The sequence below is a fragment of the Cervus elaphus genome, chromosome 17 (assembly GCF_910594005.1).
Source record: "Cervus elaphus chromosome 17, mCerEla1.1, whole genome shotgun sequence".
Taxonomy (NCBI): Eukaryota; Metazoa; Chordata; class Mammalia; order Artiodactyla; family Cervidae; genus Cervus; species Cervus elaphus.
In genome coordinates this window covers 38,686,805-38,704,881 of record NC_057831.1, presented here as the reverse complement: position 1 = coordinate 38,704,881, position 18,077 = coordinate 38,686,805, and the positions used below count along the sequence as shown (strand labels likewise).

At 40.4% G+C, this 18,077-nt stretch overlaps 1 pseudogene; it reads left to right on the top strand.

Annotated features, from left to right (window-relative positions):
* Positions 1-725: 725 nt before the first annotated feature.
* Positions 726-14,416, top strand: LOC122673360 (annotated as a pseudogene).
* Positions 14,417-18,077: the final 3,661 nt, after the last annotated feature.

The window sequence follows — 18,077 nt, the reverse complement described above, 5'->3', positions numbered from 1 at the left end:
CATGGTTTTCTTTATATACATCCTACCACAATTCTTAACAATTCTCATACATTAAATTTTTAAATTAATATAAATGGGACTCTGTTTCTTCATATATATATATATATATAAGCAATTATAAGAACAACATGGCAAACTTGGTGAAAAATTCTTGTTCCCAAATGATATATGCCTCTATAGTCATTGAAATTTCTTTTTCTTCTTCAGACAGAGCTGAATACTGACACATTTTTTTCTTCCTTATTAAGTTCCAGTCTGACCACATCTCTTTCTCTTACAGATATCATTTCCTTCTCTACCCCTTCCTTCCTCCCTCCCACCTTCAATCCCTCCATTCCTCCTTCCTTCTTTCCATTTACCTATCTATTTAATGGGCTTCCCAGGTGGCACTAGCATAAAGAATCCTCCTGCCAATGCAGGAGATATAAAAGACAGGGGTTTGATCCCTGGGTGGAAAAAAATCCCCTGGAGAAGGGCATGGCAACCCATTCCAGTATTCTTGCCTGGAGAATCCCATGGACAGAGAAGCCTTGAGAGCTATAGTCCTTAGGGTCACAGAGTCGGACACAACTGAAGCAACTTTACATGCATGCATTAGATTAGATCTATTTAATAAACATTGATTTCAGAATCTGTTGTATGTCAAAAACTACACCTGAAACACAGAAATATAACCTTAAGTTGCCTGTGGCCTATTGAGGTCAGATAATTAATAAGAAGTCGAAATGCGGCATGGTAAGTTCTCTGGTGGAATAGAAGGAGCATGTGATGGGAGCACAAGTCCCCTCCCCCAGCCAGGGGTGGTTAAAAGACACTTCCAAGAAAGGCTCAGCCTAGAGACAAGGAGGTTTGGGCAGAGGCTGTTCAAAGAACCCTGGACAAATGGGTATATTCATCAGACATGAAACAACCACCCAATCTGGCCAATGTGTACAGGAATAAAATATATTTTTTCAATTATACAAGTAACCACATAAACAGGTTTAGTATAAAAATCCAATCAAAAACTAGGAACATGGAAAGAAAGATTTTAAATATATGTTTTCTTAACCTGAAAATCTTAAGGACAATAATTTTTAACCATATGGCTACATAGACTTTCATAATTTTTTCTAAATGTATATATACATGCCTATTTTACATAATATAAATATCACGATACATGTTATTCTGCAACTTCCTTTTTCAATGAAAATATCTTGGAATGCTTATATTGTCTATGAAAGTGGAAGTGAAAGTCACTCAGTCGTGTCCAACTCTTTGTGACCACATGGACTGTAGCCTGCCAGGCTCCTCTGCCCATGGAATTCTCCAGGCAAGAATACTGCAGTGGGTAGCCATTCCCTTCTTCAGGGTATCTTCCCAACCCAGGGATCGAACCCAGGTTTCCCACACTGCAGGCAGGTTTTTCACCCTCTGAGCCACCAGGGAAGCTATGTTGTCTATACATATAGATATCACTGTTTTTAATATCTATATGATATCTATTTTTGCAGAAGTGAAATGTAGTTACATGTTCATATTAATGAAAATAATATTAAACCTAAAGAGTGGAAATGAAAGTACCCTAATCCTCCTAGAACTCATTCTCATTCTCATTCCCCAGAATTAATTAACCTGTTTTAAAATCTCCACATCCTGTCTTGGAAATGCTGTGGAGTGTGTGTATATGTGTGCGTATGTAGATATTTTCTCCATTCTCTTAAAGTCAAGCTGCTCTCAGGGACTCATCAGTATACAGACACCCTACTTTTGCTGTGCTGATCCAGCCCTCTCGGAAGAGCTGGGAGTGAGGTGTAGAGAGGTGGGTTGTGGCACTGGGCTTCCCAGGCGGCGCTCGTGGTAAAGAATCTGCCTGACAATGCAGGAGACCCAAGAGACACGGGTTCGGTCCCTGGGTCAGGAAGATCCCCTGGAGGAGGGCACGGCAGCCCTCTCCAGTGTTATTTCCTGGCTGGTGGGCTCAGTCCATGGGGTTGCAAAAACTTGGACACAACTGAAACAGCTTAGCACAGCACATGGCTATTCACCACAACAGGGTAGAAGGTTCTATTCAACATGCGGTATGACCTCAGGAAAGACCAGTCAGAAAAGAACTGCATTGTCTGACATGGAACATTCTTTTACTGGGGTAACAGGCTAAAGGAAAACAGAACATGCTCTCATTGCCACTGTTGGAGGGGGAAGGAGAGTTTTCTTTGTAAATTATTCACTTTCTTAAGCCAAGTTATTCAGAACATGCATTTTAAATAAGGCACAAGAAAACCAACAGGATCCATAGGCAGAGCATCTATCTGAATTGCCACCTGCCACAAAGAAACTAATACTGTATCCTCCAGATAAGGACATTCACCTTTACATGCTGCAGAGTTAGTGATCCTAGCTCCTGGCACTGTGATAATTTATAGCAAATGAGGCATGTCTTTGTAGGAATTATTTATTTACTTTGAACTAAATCTGTGATCTGTGAATGACCCTATTACTTGTTAATAGGAGGAAAGAAGTACTTGAGACTGGAATGAAAGCAAAAGCATGTAATATGTTCAATGTGCAGTTTTCACAATTTCTCCCCAAAAGGTTCATTTCAGTAACATTCACAAGGAGGTAAGCAAAGCAAAACTATCGTCCACAATTGAGAGGTAAGAAAATGGATCCCTTCATACTTAGATACCTGACCCGTCCAATTTTACCTAGAAAGCTCATGAGCAAGCCAGAACTGGGGGGCTTGTCACCCCAGGGGCTTTCAGGGTCATATTTAAATATTTAATCATTATGAAGCTAAGATTAGCATTGCAGTTTATATTTGATAAAGCAAGTTTACAACAAACAATTTCATACAATAACTCAGTTAAAAAAGAGTATTTGAGGTACTATTTACAGCACTTCTTCAGAACAAGAAAATATAGTTTCAGGAAATTTAAAAACTTGATTCAGCTCATGCCCCTAAAAAGAGACAATATTCAAGTGACAGTGCTTCTGCTGGAAACGTTCACTTACTCCTATCCATTTTATTACACCACAACACCTAGAATTTCAAAACATTTAAAGCCAGTGTTATTTTATTTCTCCAACTCATGAAATAAGGCAGTAAAGGGATTTTCACCCTTACTTCTCAGAGCAGAAATTAGCGGTTTAAAACTACAGTCACGCTATTGGGAGAATTAGCAGCTAGCTCTAAAACCAAGGAAATTTATTCTCCCTCTGCAAGACCGAGATAACTGTACTATCTAAATAATCACAGCGATTTCTCTAGGAAATCAGCACAACTGCAGAAGTCTGTAAGAGCCCATTGCTTTGGTCCTTTGTAGGATAAGGTTTTACTCTGGGTGAGTAGATTGTGGGTGAGATTTTCTAGATTTGACCACGTGGGGGCAGTATGATCATGGCATTGAAAGGCTTCCAACCTCAGCAGTTCAGGAGCGCGCACGACCGATTAACGCAGGAAAGCATCCCTTTGTGTCCTCTTCTTTGACTTGGAGATATGTAAAAAAGATAGCAAGCTGTGCTGTCCCCGAATGAAGAGCTCTGCTTCTTCCATCCAGCTTAACTGGAGGGATGTGGGTGCAGGATGAGGGGCAACATTATAGTCTAATGAGCCAATTACTCTGAGTGCCACAAATACACCTAGGGACTTGGAGAAAGGTGCTTCCACAAGGCTGGGGGGATAAAAGAACAGGACTATAATTTTAGGCAAATCACAAGCTTAAACGTGCCCCTGGCCTTAAAATGTCTTTTCTTTTCTTTTCATTGGACTTCCCAGCAAAGAAACAGGAAAGAGATGTTTATATTGGCATTGTCCCGTTTTGTTGGTGACTGTAATTTGTACAAGTCACATTTATCCTAGCAATAAATCTACAATGCAACCAGGTTGAAAACCCATGCATTCAAAATATTTAATCCTGTTACTCTTACCTACAATTTTATTATGGAAGAAACTAGCTCTCGCCCTACCATATATATGAGCTTTTTTTTTTTTTCTGGTATACTAAAAGGACTATCTCACTTTATCCTTACAGCACTTCTATATAGTAGCTGTCATTATTTACATTATACAGATAGGGAAAGCAAAGTCAAGAAACATTAACTGAACTGACTCAAGTTCACACCGAGAGAAAATAGGCAGAACCTGATCTATTTGATATACAAACCCACAATCTGTCTTCTTCACATACTTACTTCAAACTCTGAATCATTTCTCCCTCTCTTTTCATTAATCTGTGCTTTCTTTCATTTTATTATTATTCAAATTTACATTTAAATAGGGAAATCTCAAGAGGGAAATAAGAAATAGCTGATCAACTAATGTCCAAATGAGCCTTGATGTTTTAAAGATAGAAAGGAGAAAAAATATAACATGTTGATCTGATGAGAAAGAACTGTACATGAATGCACAAAATGAAAAGTAAAAAATTTTCTATGACCTACACACATACCCCTCTCTACAATATTACATTACTCATAATAAATAATATGAAATACAAGTATAATATATAATAGTGTATGTAATAAGCTGCACTTATAAAGTATCAACTATTAACCAGGCACAGTTTGTAGCACTTTAAATGTATTAAATCAATTAAATCACTTAATGTGTATGAAGAGCCATATATTCATTTTTATTAATTCTAAAGGATCTTACTCTTCATAATATTTTGAATTTCTCCTATTTGTCTTATTTTTTTCCTTTAAATGTGTATTTTGGAGTCCTGTGCAGGATGATCTTTTTTCTTTTTTTAACTATTTTAAACTATCCCATGGCAAAGATGAATCACAATTAATAGATACTGGTAGTTTATCTCTGATCCCAGTGATCTTGAATAACAAACATGGATCGTTAGTGCTCTTTTAATTTAGAAGTTCCATTTTAGCAACAACCATAAGAAACTGAATATGATTAAAGGGTGGTTAGGTTAGAAAGGAACTGATAAATGAAGAGAAAGACTGTTTTTATGGTTTAGAGAACTATCAGGAAACAGCATTGCCAAGCATCTTAAGGCCATAGCAAGCAGCACTGGGCCGGCCAAGGCTAGTCACTGACTTCACAGGTCAAATTATCCTGTCCCCTGAGCACATTATCCTGTCAGCAAATTATCTTGTCCCCTGAAAACCTCCTGAAATAAAATCCTTCAGGCCCATGGCAACAGATTCCAATCAGTCAGTCAGTTCAGTTGCTCACTCGTGTCCAATATTTTGTGACCCCATGGACTGTAGCACGCCAGGCCTCCCTGTCCATCACCAGCTCCCGGAATTTACTCAAACTCATGTCCATTGAGTCGGTGATGCCATCCAACCATCTCATCCTCTGTCGTCCCCTTCTCTTCCTGCCCTCAATCCCTCCCAGCATCAGGGTCTTTGCAAATGAGTCAGCTCTTCACATCAGGTGGCCAAAGTATTGGAGTTTCAGCTTCAGCATCAGTCCTTCCAATGAACACCCAGGACTGATCTCCTTTAGGATGGACTGGTTGGATCTCCTTGCAGTTCAAGGGACTCTCAAGAGTCTTCTCCAACACCACAGTTTAAAAGCGTCATTTCTTTGGCACTCAACTTTCTTTATGCTACAACTTTTCACATCCATACACGACTACTGGAAAAACCATAGCTTTGACCAGATGGACCTTTGTTGGCAAAGTAACGTCTCTGCTTTTTAATATGCTATCTAGGTTGGTCATAACTTTCCTTACAAAGAGTAAGCATCTTTTAGTTTCATGGCTGCAGTCACCATCTGCAGTGATTTGGGAGCCCCCAAAATTAAAGTCTGACACTGTTTCCACTGTTTCCCCATCTATTTGCCATGAAGTGATGGGACCAGAGGCCATGATCTGAGTTTTCTGAATGTTGAGCTTTAAGCCAACTTTTTCACTCTCCTCTTTCACTTTCTTCAAGAAGCTCTTTAATTTTTCTTCACTTTCTGCCATAAGGGTTGGTCTCATCTGTATATCTGAGATCATTGATATTTCTCCAGGAAGTCTTGATTCCAACTTGTGCTTCCTCCAGCCCAGTGTTTCTCATGATGTACTCTGCATATAAGTTAAATAAGCAGGGTGACGATATACAGCCCTGATGTACTCCTTTTCTTATTTGGAACCAGTCTGCTGCTCCATGTCCAGTTCTAACTATTGCTTCCTGACCTGCATACAAATTTCTCATGAGGCAGGTCAGGTGGTCTGGTATTCCCATCTCTTGAAGAATTTTCCACAGTTGGTTGTGATCCACACAGTCAAAGGCTTTGGCATAGTCAATAAAGCAGAAATAGATGTTCCTCTGAAACTCTCTTACTTTTTCTGTGATCCAGCATATGTTGGCAATTTGATCTCTGGTTCCTGTGTCTTCTTTAAAACCAGCTTGAACATCTGGAAGTTCACGGTTCATGTATTGTTGAAGCCTGGCTTGGAGAATTTTGAGCATTACTTTACTAGCATGTGAGATGAGTGCAATTGTGTGATAGTTTGAGCATTCTTTGGCAGTGTCTTTCTTAGGGGAATGAAAATGACCTCTTCTAGTCCTGTGGCCACTGCTGAGTTTTCCAAATTTCCTGGCACATTGAGTGTAGCACTTCCACAGCATCATCTTTTAGAATTTGAAGTAGCTCAACTGGAATTCCATCACCTCCACTAGCTTTGTTCGTAGTCATGCTACCTAAGGCCCACTTGACTTCGCATTCCAAGATGTCTGGCTCTAGGTGAGTGATCACACCATCGTGATTATCTGGGTCATGAAGATCTTTTTCCTACAGATCTTTTGTGTATTCTTGCCACTGGATGAGGGGCCATGGTTTCCCACTGTGATAACTGGTGTCAGCTTTCTGCCCACCAACTCTCAATCTTCTCTTTTCTTCTCTTCCCCTTCCTACCCCTTCCTTCTCTCCTCTCTCTGTCTCCTTCTCTGTCTTCCTCTCTACCTCTCTTTCTATCCTTCCCCCCAAAACATAATCATTTAACAGTTATCACTCTATCCTTATTGGGCAAGGCACCCCACTTGCCACTCTGGCCATGCTCCCATTATGATCATTATTTCTGTTTTGCAATTGGCATTTCTATGCTACAGTGTGGCTTCTGCCATCCCCCAAATCCACCATTCATATGTGGGAGCCCTCAGTTTTGTGTCCGCATCTCCCATCATAAACCCAAGTCGATGTAAAACAGCAACCACTGAGCTATTGAAAAAGCTGGTGTACTTCCTACCAGTCCATTCTCTATCCACTTAGTGAAGATTGTGTTCCCTGGGCTCTCCTGGGACCCACAGTCAGGTGTAGCACTCTCAATGTCTTACACAATAAAACCATTCAAACCTTTCACCTACCCACACCTTAAGATGCTTCCAAAGAAGTTCTGCCACCAGCACCCCATTCACTGTAGTTCACTTTCATATTTAAGCTTCAAGGTGCCTGTCCAGAAAACTCAGATATCTTTTCCAGAACATGAAAGCAGAGTCATGAGAAAGTGCCCTGACAAAATTTCTCCCAAGCAAGCCTCATAATCTACTCTGCCTGCTCCAACACCCTCCAATTCCATTCTCACAAATGCGTCCCTAGTTATTAATGGTACATATTAGTCAACTTCTAGGGCTTCCCTGGTGGCTCAGATGGCAAAGAATCTGCTTGCAATGCAGGAGACCTGTATTCGATCCCTTGGTTGGGAAGATCTCCTGGAGGAGGGCATGGCAATTAGAGAGTCAATTCCTAGGCAGGCTGATAAGAAGTCCAGGGCTCCCGAGGAGGAGAGAGGGACCTGGGGCTCTGAAGGATGAGATAGGAGTCTGGAATTCTCAAGGAGGAGGAAAAAACAAATTTTTTTTCCTACATTTCTAAGTCTTAGTCACATAAAACATTTTTTTTTCCTTTAAGTCCAGAACTGATAATTACACAACAAACAACTCAGTTTAAACTCTGTACTAAGGATTATATAACAACAATGTATCCTGCTTGAGGACAGTTTCTCCTTCCTGAAAACCTGACTAATCCTGTTGTCTTAAAATGTATATTATGGGAGTGGGTTTGGTAAGATCTTTCTGTTGTTAAATTCTAATCCTGTCATCTTAAAATGTAAATTGTGGGAGAAGGTCTAGTAAGATCTTTACAACCTTGAGGCATTCTTTTGATTTATTGTAATAACCAATTGGAAGTAAAATGGAAATAAAAGCAAAAATAAACAAATGGGACCTAGTTAAAAGCTTTTGCACAACAAAAGAAACTATAAGCAAGGTGAAAAGACAGCCTTTAGAATGGGAGAAAATAATAGCAAATGAAGTAACTGACAAAGAATTAATCTGAAAAATATACAAGCAACTCCTGCAGCTCAATTCCAGAAAAATTAACGACCCAATCAAAAAATGGGCCAAAGAACTAAACAGACACTTCCCCAAATAAGACATACAGACAGCTAACAAACACATGAAAAGATGCTCAACATCACTCATTATCAGAGAAATGCAAATCAAAATCACAAGGAGGTACCATTACACGCCAGTCAGAATGGCTGCTATCCAAAAGTCTACAAGCAATAAATGCTGGAGAGGGTGTGGAGAAAAGGGAACCCTCTTACACTGTTGGTGGGAATGCAAACTAGTACAGCCACTATGGAGAACAGTGTGGAGATTCCTTAAAAAACTGGAAATAGAACTGCCGTATGACCCAGCAATCCCACTGCTGGGCACACACACCGAGGAAACCAGATCTGAAAGAGACACATGCACCCCAATGTTCATCACAGCACTGTTTATAATAGCCAGGACATGAGAGCAACCTAGATGCCCATCAGCAGATGAATGGATAAGAAAGCTGTGGTACATATACACAATGGAATATTACTCAGCCATTAAAAAGAATACATTTGAATCAGTTCTAATGAGATGGATGAAACTGGAGCCCATTATACAGAGTGAAGTAAGCCAGAAAGATAAAGACCATTACAGTATATTAACACATATATATGGAATTTAAAAAGATGGTAATGATAACCCTATATGCAGGACAGAAAAAGAGACACAGATGTATAGAACAAACTTTTGGACTCTCTGCGAGAAGGCGAGTGGGATGATCTGAGAGAACAGCATTTAAACAAGTATATTATCAAATGTGAAACAGATCACCAGCCCAGGTTGGATGCATGAGACAAGTGCTCAGGGCTGGTGCACTGGGAAGATCCAGAGGGATGGGATGGGGAGAGAAGTAGGAGGGGGGATCAGTATGGGTAACACATGTAAATCCATGGTTGATTCATGTCAATATATGGCAAAACCGCTGCAATATAAATTAAAAAACAAAAACAAAAAATATATAACTCCCTTTTCTAAGACTACCGAAGGTGGCACTTTCCATTCCCTCTTCTGATGTCTATGTCAGAAGCTTTCTATGTCCCTTTTCTTACATTACATTCTTACAAGCATTTATTGCTTGTAGACTTTTGGATAGCAGCCATTCTGACTGGCGTGTAGTGGTACCTCCTTGTGATTTTGATTTGCATTTCTCTGATAATGAGTGATGTTGAGCATCTTTTCATGTGTTTGTTAGCCATCTGTAATTAATATTTTAAATAACCCTATGATGCTGTGAAAGTGCTACACTCAATATGCCAGGAAATTTGGAAAACTCAGCAGTGGCCACAGGACTGGAAAAGGTCCGTTTTCATTCCAATCCCTAAGAAAGGCAATCACAAAGAATGCTCAAACTACCACACAATGGCACTCATCTCACATGCTAGTAAAGTAGTGCTCAAAATTCTCCAAGCCAGGCTTCAACAATACATGAACCGTGAACTTCCAGATGTTCAAACTGGTTTTAGAAAAGGCAGAGGAACCAGAGATCAAATTGCCAATATCAGCTGGATCATTGAAAAAGCAAGAGAGTTCCAGAAAAACATCTAGTTCTGCTTTATTGACTATGCCAAAGCCTGCGACTGTGTGGATCACAATAAAATGTGGAATATTCTAAAAGAGATGGGAATACCAGACCACCTGACCTGCCTCTTGACAAACCTGTATGCAGGTCAGGAAGCAAGAGTTAGAACTGGACATGGAACAACAGACTCTTTCCAAATAGGAAAAGGAGTATGTCAAGGCTGTATATTGTCACCCTGTTTATTTAACTTATATGCAGAGTACATCGTGAGAAATGCTGGGCTGGAAGAAGCACAAGTTGGAATCAAGATTGCCAGGAGAAATATCAATAACCTCAGATATGCAGATGACACCACCCTTATGGCAGAAAGTGAAGAGGAACTAAAAAGGCTCTTGATGAAAGTGAAAGAGGAGAGTGAAAAAGTTGGCTTAAAGCTCAACATTCAGAAAACTCAGATCATGGCATCTGGTCCCATCACTTCATGGGAAATAGATGGGGAGACAGTGGAAACAATGTCAGACTTCATTTGTTTGGGCTCCAAAATCACTGCAGATGGTGACTGCAGCCATCAAATTAAAAGATGCTTACTCCCTGGAAGGATAGTTATGACCAACCTAGATAGCATATTAAAAGGAGAGACATTACTTTGCCAACTAAGGTCCATCTGGTCAAGGCTATGGTTTTTCCAGTGGTCATGTATGGATGTGAGAGTTGGACTGTGAAAAAAGCTGAGTGCTGAAAAATTGATGCTTTTGAACTATGGTGTTGGAGAAGACTCTTGAGAGTCCCTTGGACTGCAAGGAGATCCAACCAGTCCATCCTAAAGGAGATCAGTCCTGGGTGTTCATTGGAAGGACTGATGCTGAAGCTAAAACTCCAGTACTTTGGCCACCTCATGTGAAGAGTTGACTCATTGGAAAAGACCCTGATGCTGGGAGGGGCTGGGGGCAGGAGGAGAAGGGGACGACAGAGGATGAGATGGCTGGATGGCATCACTGACTCGATGGGCATGGGTTTGTGTAGATCCCGGGAGTTGGTGATGGACAGGGAAGCCTGGCGTGCTGCGATTCATGGGGTCGCAAAGAGTCAGACACGACTGAGCAACTGAACTGACTGATGTTGCAGACAGTTCTGCTGGCTCCACTTTAAAAATGAGAGCACTGACTAAAGCTTAGCGAATTCCCACAGATGCTAAGTGGCAGAAGCCGGGGTCATGCTTTTGAACACTGCACTAACCTTTTTTTCTGGAAGACTTGATGCTGACCTGGTTTTTGATAAGGTGCTTTTTATCAATTATAGAAGGAGAAAGAGTACTGTGGGCAAAAAGGAAAGGAGATGCAAAGTCAAAGAGATATGAAAAGACAACCATGCTTTAGGATAGTAAGAAATTCAATATGAACTGGGAGCCATTTAAAGGGCATCTTAGTTTGTTTGCGCTGCAATACCAAAATATTACAAGACTTATAAAGAACAGAAATTTATTTCTCACAGTTCTGAAGACTGAGAAGTCCAAGTTCAAGGCACCAGAAGATTCCTTGTTTAGTGGGGTCCATCCCAGGTGGCACTAGTGGTAAAGAACCCACCGATGCAGGAGACATAAGAGACACAGGTTTGATCCCTGGGTTGGGAAGATCCCCTGGAGGAGGGCATGGCAACTCATTCCAGTATTCTTGCCTGAAGAATCCCATGGACAGAAGAGCCTGGCGGACTACAGTCCATAGAGTCGCAAAGAGTCAAACACGACTGAAGTGACTTACCCCAGCACACACATCTTCCTGGTTCACAGAAGGCTGACTTCTGGCTATTTCGTCACATGATAGGAGAGCCAAGATAGCTCTCTGGGGTTTCTTGTGTGGGCTCTAATCCCATTCATGAGGGCTCTACCCTGATAATTTAATCATCGCTCAGAAACCTCACTTCTTAACACTGTCACACTGGAGAATAAGTTTAAACATGTGAATTTGGGGGAAACAGCAACGCTCAGTCTATAGCAGAGGATGAACAAGAGTGAAGAACAGGCAAGAGAATTTAGACTGTACAACCAATTGGTGGGTTTTACAACAGGAGGTCATGAAACTCTGAAAATGAATTATGGCCTGGATACCAGCAAAGGGGCCTAGAATTTGTGCTGCTTCATTGATGTTACCTTACCCTTCTCTCTGAATGTAAATGCCAGATACCCTATTTGCATCTACATGACTTTGGATCAATCTCTCAATCTCACTATCCTGTTTCTCTAGGTATAATATGAGGAAGATAATAGCTACCACCTACCTTGTCAGATTGTTTAAAATATTCAGTGAAATAATGTGAGTATAGTACTCAACATCCACATTTAACTGAGTAAGAATTCAACCATAAGCTCTTGTCCAGAGATAGAAATATAAAGAAAGCAAGAGAAGGGAATAACAGTTCAACATTATGTGAAATTCCACTTTCAATAACTGGTATCTATTCCTAGGTGAGAAAGGAGGTGTGAATCTGCTGTTCTCCTATTTAGCCCTAGTTCCCCCTCTGCCTCTCAGACTGTAAGCATCTCACAGACCAGAAATCTTTTGTGTTTAAAGCTATGGCTTAGCACAGTGAATGAGACAGTATGCATTCAGTGAGGGTTCACTAAATGCTTGTTCATATCCTTGGTGTGATTCTTCTCCACTCTCTTCATCTTCCCAGATGTCTTCAACCTCTGTCACTGGTTTATTTGTCAAACTTTCTCTCTTTGAAGAAATAGCTGTCCTATGTTGGGGACTTGGCCCACCTTGGTCTGCAGAGAAGTTGCTGATTTGCCATAAGTGATTTTTTGCAGGATTATCTAGAATAATAATAATAATAGCCAATTTTAGAATTGGCTATTCAAACCAGAATCTGTTCCTGAGTCCTTGCCTAATTCCCACAAACATTCACCTAGAACTGATGTCCATCTATTGCCCTACCAGCCCCAGAAGGAAAGAGAATAAAGAAGAGCACATTACTCTCAACTCCTCCTACCCTTTATTTAAGCCCCATCTCATGTCCCAACCTGGGACTAATCTTTTCCCACAACCCTGCCAGGGACAATATCCTTTCCCATCCTGGGAAAATCCACCTCTACCCACAAGGTATGATCTGGTCCCAGGCTCCTGGCAGTCATCATGATCTGACAGCTCATTCCTAAAATGCTTGTTTGTTTAGAGTTAGTCAGCCCTGTATACAAGACACCAGTGGGCCTGCCAAATAGTGCTGTGCCGGTCCAAGCTGATCTCTACTCCTGTTCCCAGCCCGTCCTCCTATGCTGGGTGAGGACAATATTAAGCCACCTTTATGTGTGGTCTGTCTTCCACTTTCCATCTCCTGGGAGCAAATGCTTAGGCAAGAAAACAAAAATGCTAACATTTTCCTGAAACAAAAAATAATGTTTAGAGTTCCCTGAGCTCACAGTACCTTTCTCTTCCCCTGGGAGGATTCTTGGCTTTTTTTCCCAGCGTGGCCCCCAAACGCCAGTCTTCACTTACACCCCAAGCAAAGAAACCGAAGAAAGCGAGGCTGACTCCTGCCTCCAGGACAGGCAAGGCCTTTGCTTCTTCAAACTTGCCAAAGGAAGAAAAAGAACAGCAAGAAGCAATTGTACATATTGATGAAGTACAAAATGAAATAGACAGGCTTAATGAACAAGCCAGTGAGATTTTGAAAGTAGAACAGAAATATAACAAACTCTGCCAACCATTTTTTCAGAAGAGGTTGGAATTGATTGCCAAAACTCCAGATTTGGGGGTAACAACAATTTTTAACCATCCACAAGTGTCTGCATTGCTTGAGGAGGGGGATGAATAGGTGCTGCATTATTTGACAGGAGTTGAAGTGATAGAATTTGATAGATAGATAGATAGATGATAGATAGATAGATAGATAGATAGATAGATATTAAATCAGGTTACAGAATAGATTTTTATTTTGATGAAAACCCTTACTTCGAAAATAAAATTCTCTTCAAAGAATTTCATCTGAATGAGAGTGGTGAACCATCTTCAAAGTCCACTGAAATCAGATGGAAATCTGGAAAGGATTTGATGAAACAATCAAGTCAAACACAGAACAAAGTGAGCAGGAATAGACAGCATGAGGAACCAGAAAGCTTCTTCACCTGGTTTACTGATCATTCTGATGCAGGTGCAGATGAGTTAGAAGAGGTCATCAGAGATGATATTTGGCCAAATCCACTACAGTACTACTTGGTTCCTGACAGGGATGATGAGGAAGGGGAAAGAGAAGAAGATGGTGACAATGATGAAGAGGAAGAAGGATTGGAAGATATTGATGAAGGGGATAAGGATGAAGGTGAAGAAGATGAAGATGATGATGAGGGGGAGGAAGGAGAGGAAGATGAAGGAGAAGATGACTAATGGAACACTGATGGATTCTAACCTTTTTAAATTTTCTCCAATCCCTGGGAGCAAGTTACAGTCTTTTTCTTTTCTCCTCTTGTGCTCAGTCACCCTGTTTTTGAGGTCTCTTTTCTCCTTTATACCATGGTTCACAACTTATTTGGGGGGGAAATACCTTGAGCAGAATTCAGTGGGAAAAGAATCTCTACCCCTTTCAGTTCCAAATCCATTCTTTTTTTTTTTTTTAATCCCTTCCTGTTTCAACAAAACCTTTATGGAATCAACACCACCATGCTCTGTAGGAAAAAAGAAAAACCTTCTGCTCTCTTAGCTCTGCTGGAAGCTGGAGGGTGCTAGGCCCCTGTGTAGTAGTGCATAGAATTCTAGATACTTTCCTCCTTTCTCTGTATATTGGGGTCAGAGATTACACTGTGTCTCTATGTGAATATGGACAGTTAGCATTTACCAACATGTATCTGTCTACTTTCTCTTGTTTAAAAAAAAAGAAAAAAAAACTTTAAAAAAAATGAGGTTATAGGTCACCAAAGGGTAGGTTTGAGATGTTTGGGTGGGTTAAGTGGGTATTTTGACAACATGGCTTTTCCTTTGGCATGTTTAATTGTGATGTTTAATGGACACCCTTGCAATTTAAGATGACACTTTTAAAATAAAATTTTCTCCTAATGATGACTTGAGCCCTGCCACTTGCTGGGAGAATCAGCAGAACCTGTAGAGGATCTTATTTGCAATTGATATTCTCTATTGTAATTTTGTTCCTGTTTATTTTTAAAATTTCTTTTTGTTTCACTAGAAAGGAAAGGTGATGCTCAGTTTTAAATGTTAAAAGTGTGCATGTCACTTTGTTATAATAAAACTAAATGTGTACACAAAGGAAAAAAAATAATGTTTGACATAAGGAAGTTTAAACCAAAATTTAGAAAAAAGTACTTTGCATAATTTTCAGGAATATCAAACATATGTCCAATGTAAATTAATAAACAAATGGCTTAATACTGCCATCAGCAGCTTCTGCGTTTGGGTAATACCACTGTCAACTGGGTCCTTGCCAAGAATAATGGATGTGTGTTTGTCTAAGTCAATAAAAGTAAAAAAACTGACCAAAGTCCTCTCTCCCAGGAAAAAGAGGCCTATGACCTAAAGACAAAAGCAAGTCTTCATGTTAAAAGTAAGATTTCCAAACACACTGCTTAGTACAGATGTCACTTTTTTTAAACATTGTAACTATTATTTGTTATCACCTCACTGCATGCCATCCTTCCAGCATATGCACCAAGCACAAAAGCATGTTTCTTCTCTTTTTATTTTCAGAGTCAAATGAAATAAAAATATATCATCACCATTCCTAATTCATTTAAGAGTTTAATCCTATGAGATGCTTTGAATATGTAATATGTTGCATAAAAGTTCAGATTACAAGCTCAAAAGTGGGTTAAAAGCCAGTTCACATTGCCAAGTATCCCTATTGGAAAAGTTAGCAATCTAGTGGAATGGATCAGTTCACCCTCAATACCCATTGAAATGTACAAGGATTTTTAGTGCAGAGAATTTTGTGGATATTTGTACGGCAGAGAAAAACAATAAAAGAAAGCTAATCCAGCCCCTTTTCATGAGATTTAAACAGCAAAGTTTCAACTAAAATCATGATCTTATTCCAGTGACCTTTTTATTTAGTCTATGCAGCTCACATTTTATAACATTTGAAAGAGTTGAGACAAGTGCTATGCACATTTAATTTTTTGTTGGAAGACTAGAATCTCTGAATATTAGAGCTGACAACACACACACACACAAACTAACATATCATCTTCCCCACCATGTTCACTTTATGGTCTGGCAATGGCTAGGAACACATGTGGGTGCTGGGGGAAATAAATGAATTTGAATCACAGAGTTGCCAAATACAAGTCAAGCACCTCAGCTTACTGGCTTGGTGATGCTGGTTGAGTTACTTCTCCCCTCTGGGTTTCATTTTATTGGCCATAAGATAGAAATGATAATAACAGTTACCTCTTGGAAATAGAGGGCTTCCCAGGTGGCCCTAGTGGTAAAGAACCCACCTGCCAATGAAGGAGACATAAGAGATGTGGGTTCAATAACTGGATTAGGAAGATGCCCTGGAGGAGGGCATGGCATCCCATTCCAATATTCTTGCCTGGAGAATCCCATGGACAGATGAGCCTGGTGGGCTACAGTCCATGGGGTCACAAAGAGTCAGATATGACTGAAGCAGCAGCAGCATGGAAATATAGTGAAGCCTGAGTAAAACACTGTATATATGGGCTGTTGTTGTTGTTCAATCACAGTCATGTCTGACTCTTTGCGACCCCATGGAATACAGCACACCGGGCTTCCCTGTCCTTCACCATCTTCCAGAGCTTGCTCACTCAGGTCCATTGAGTCAGCGATGCCATCCAACTATCTTGTCCTCTGTCATCCCCTTCTCCTTCTGCCGTCAATCTTCCCCAGCATCAGGGTCTTTTCTAATGAGTTGGCTCTTCATATCAGGTGGCCAAAGTATTGGAGCTTCAGCATCCATTCTTCCAATGAATATTCAGGGTTGATTTCTTTTCAGATTGACTGATTTGATCTCCTTGCCATCCAAGGGATTCTCAAGAGTCTTCTCCAACACCACAGTTCAAAAGCATCAATTCTTTAGTGGTCAGCCTTCTTTACAGTTCAATTTTCATATGCATACATGACTCCTGGAAAAACCATAGCTTTGATTATATGGACTTTTGCTGGCAAAGTAACGTCTCTGCTTTTTAATAAGCTGTCTAGGTTTGTCATAGCTTTTCTTTCAAGGAGCAAATGTCATGGCTGCAGTCACCATCTGCAGTGATTTTGGAGCCTAAGAAAATAAAGCCTGTCACTGTTTCCATTGTTTCCCCATTTTTTTGACATGAAGTGATGGAATTAGATGCCATGATATTAGTTTTTTTAATGTTGAGCTTTAAGCCAGCTCTCTCCCCACATAGCTCAGTCAGTAAAGAATCTACCTGCAGTGCGGGAGACCTGGGTTCAATTCCTGGGTCAGGAAGATCCCCTGGAGAAGGAAATAGCAACCCACTCCAGTATTCTTGCCTAGAGAATCCCATGGACAGAGGAGCCTGGAAGGCTACAGTCCATGGGGTCACAAGAGTCAGACAAGACTTAGTGCTTAATATACTTTAAGATGCTGCACAAACATTACATGGAGTTACACTGATGTGCTATATGAGTATATGATTTGAAAGCCCAGAACCTCAAAGTCCTCATTTACCACCTGACCTTTATAAGTGTTATAGTCCTTATCTACAAAGTAGGACACATACAACACTTCCCTCACAAGGTTTCTATGATCACCCATGAAATATGTGTCTTAGAGTGCCCAATACCTACATAGACGCCTCCAGTGAGTGTCAACTCTCACTAGACATTTGATGATAAAACTGATATTTCTTCAACAAGTATTTAAAGAGATCCAGCCACATACTAGGCACTCTATCTAGCTGGGACTGAAGGTGGGGAAAAGATACCTTCTGGCTCTGAGGGGACTCACTGAGGACTGGGAAATAGCATACTTCATATGTCCATTGCCAAAGCGATCAGAGACTTTTCATTGCCCATAAAGTTCAAGTTCTTCTTTCTGCATTTAAAACACTCCACTGCATGACCTCACCCCATCACCCACTGAACCTTCTTATGTAATCTACGTTTCCAATCAAAATTTCCCATGTCAGTGTTGTTATTCATTGCATTAGTAATGATTCTCTGGAGAAACAGAACCAATAAGAAGAGATTTATTATAAAAATTGACTCACATAATTATAGAGGCTGAGAAGTCCCACAGTCAGCCATCTGCAAGTAGGCAACCAGGAGAG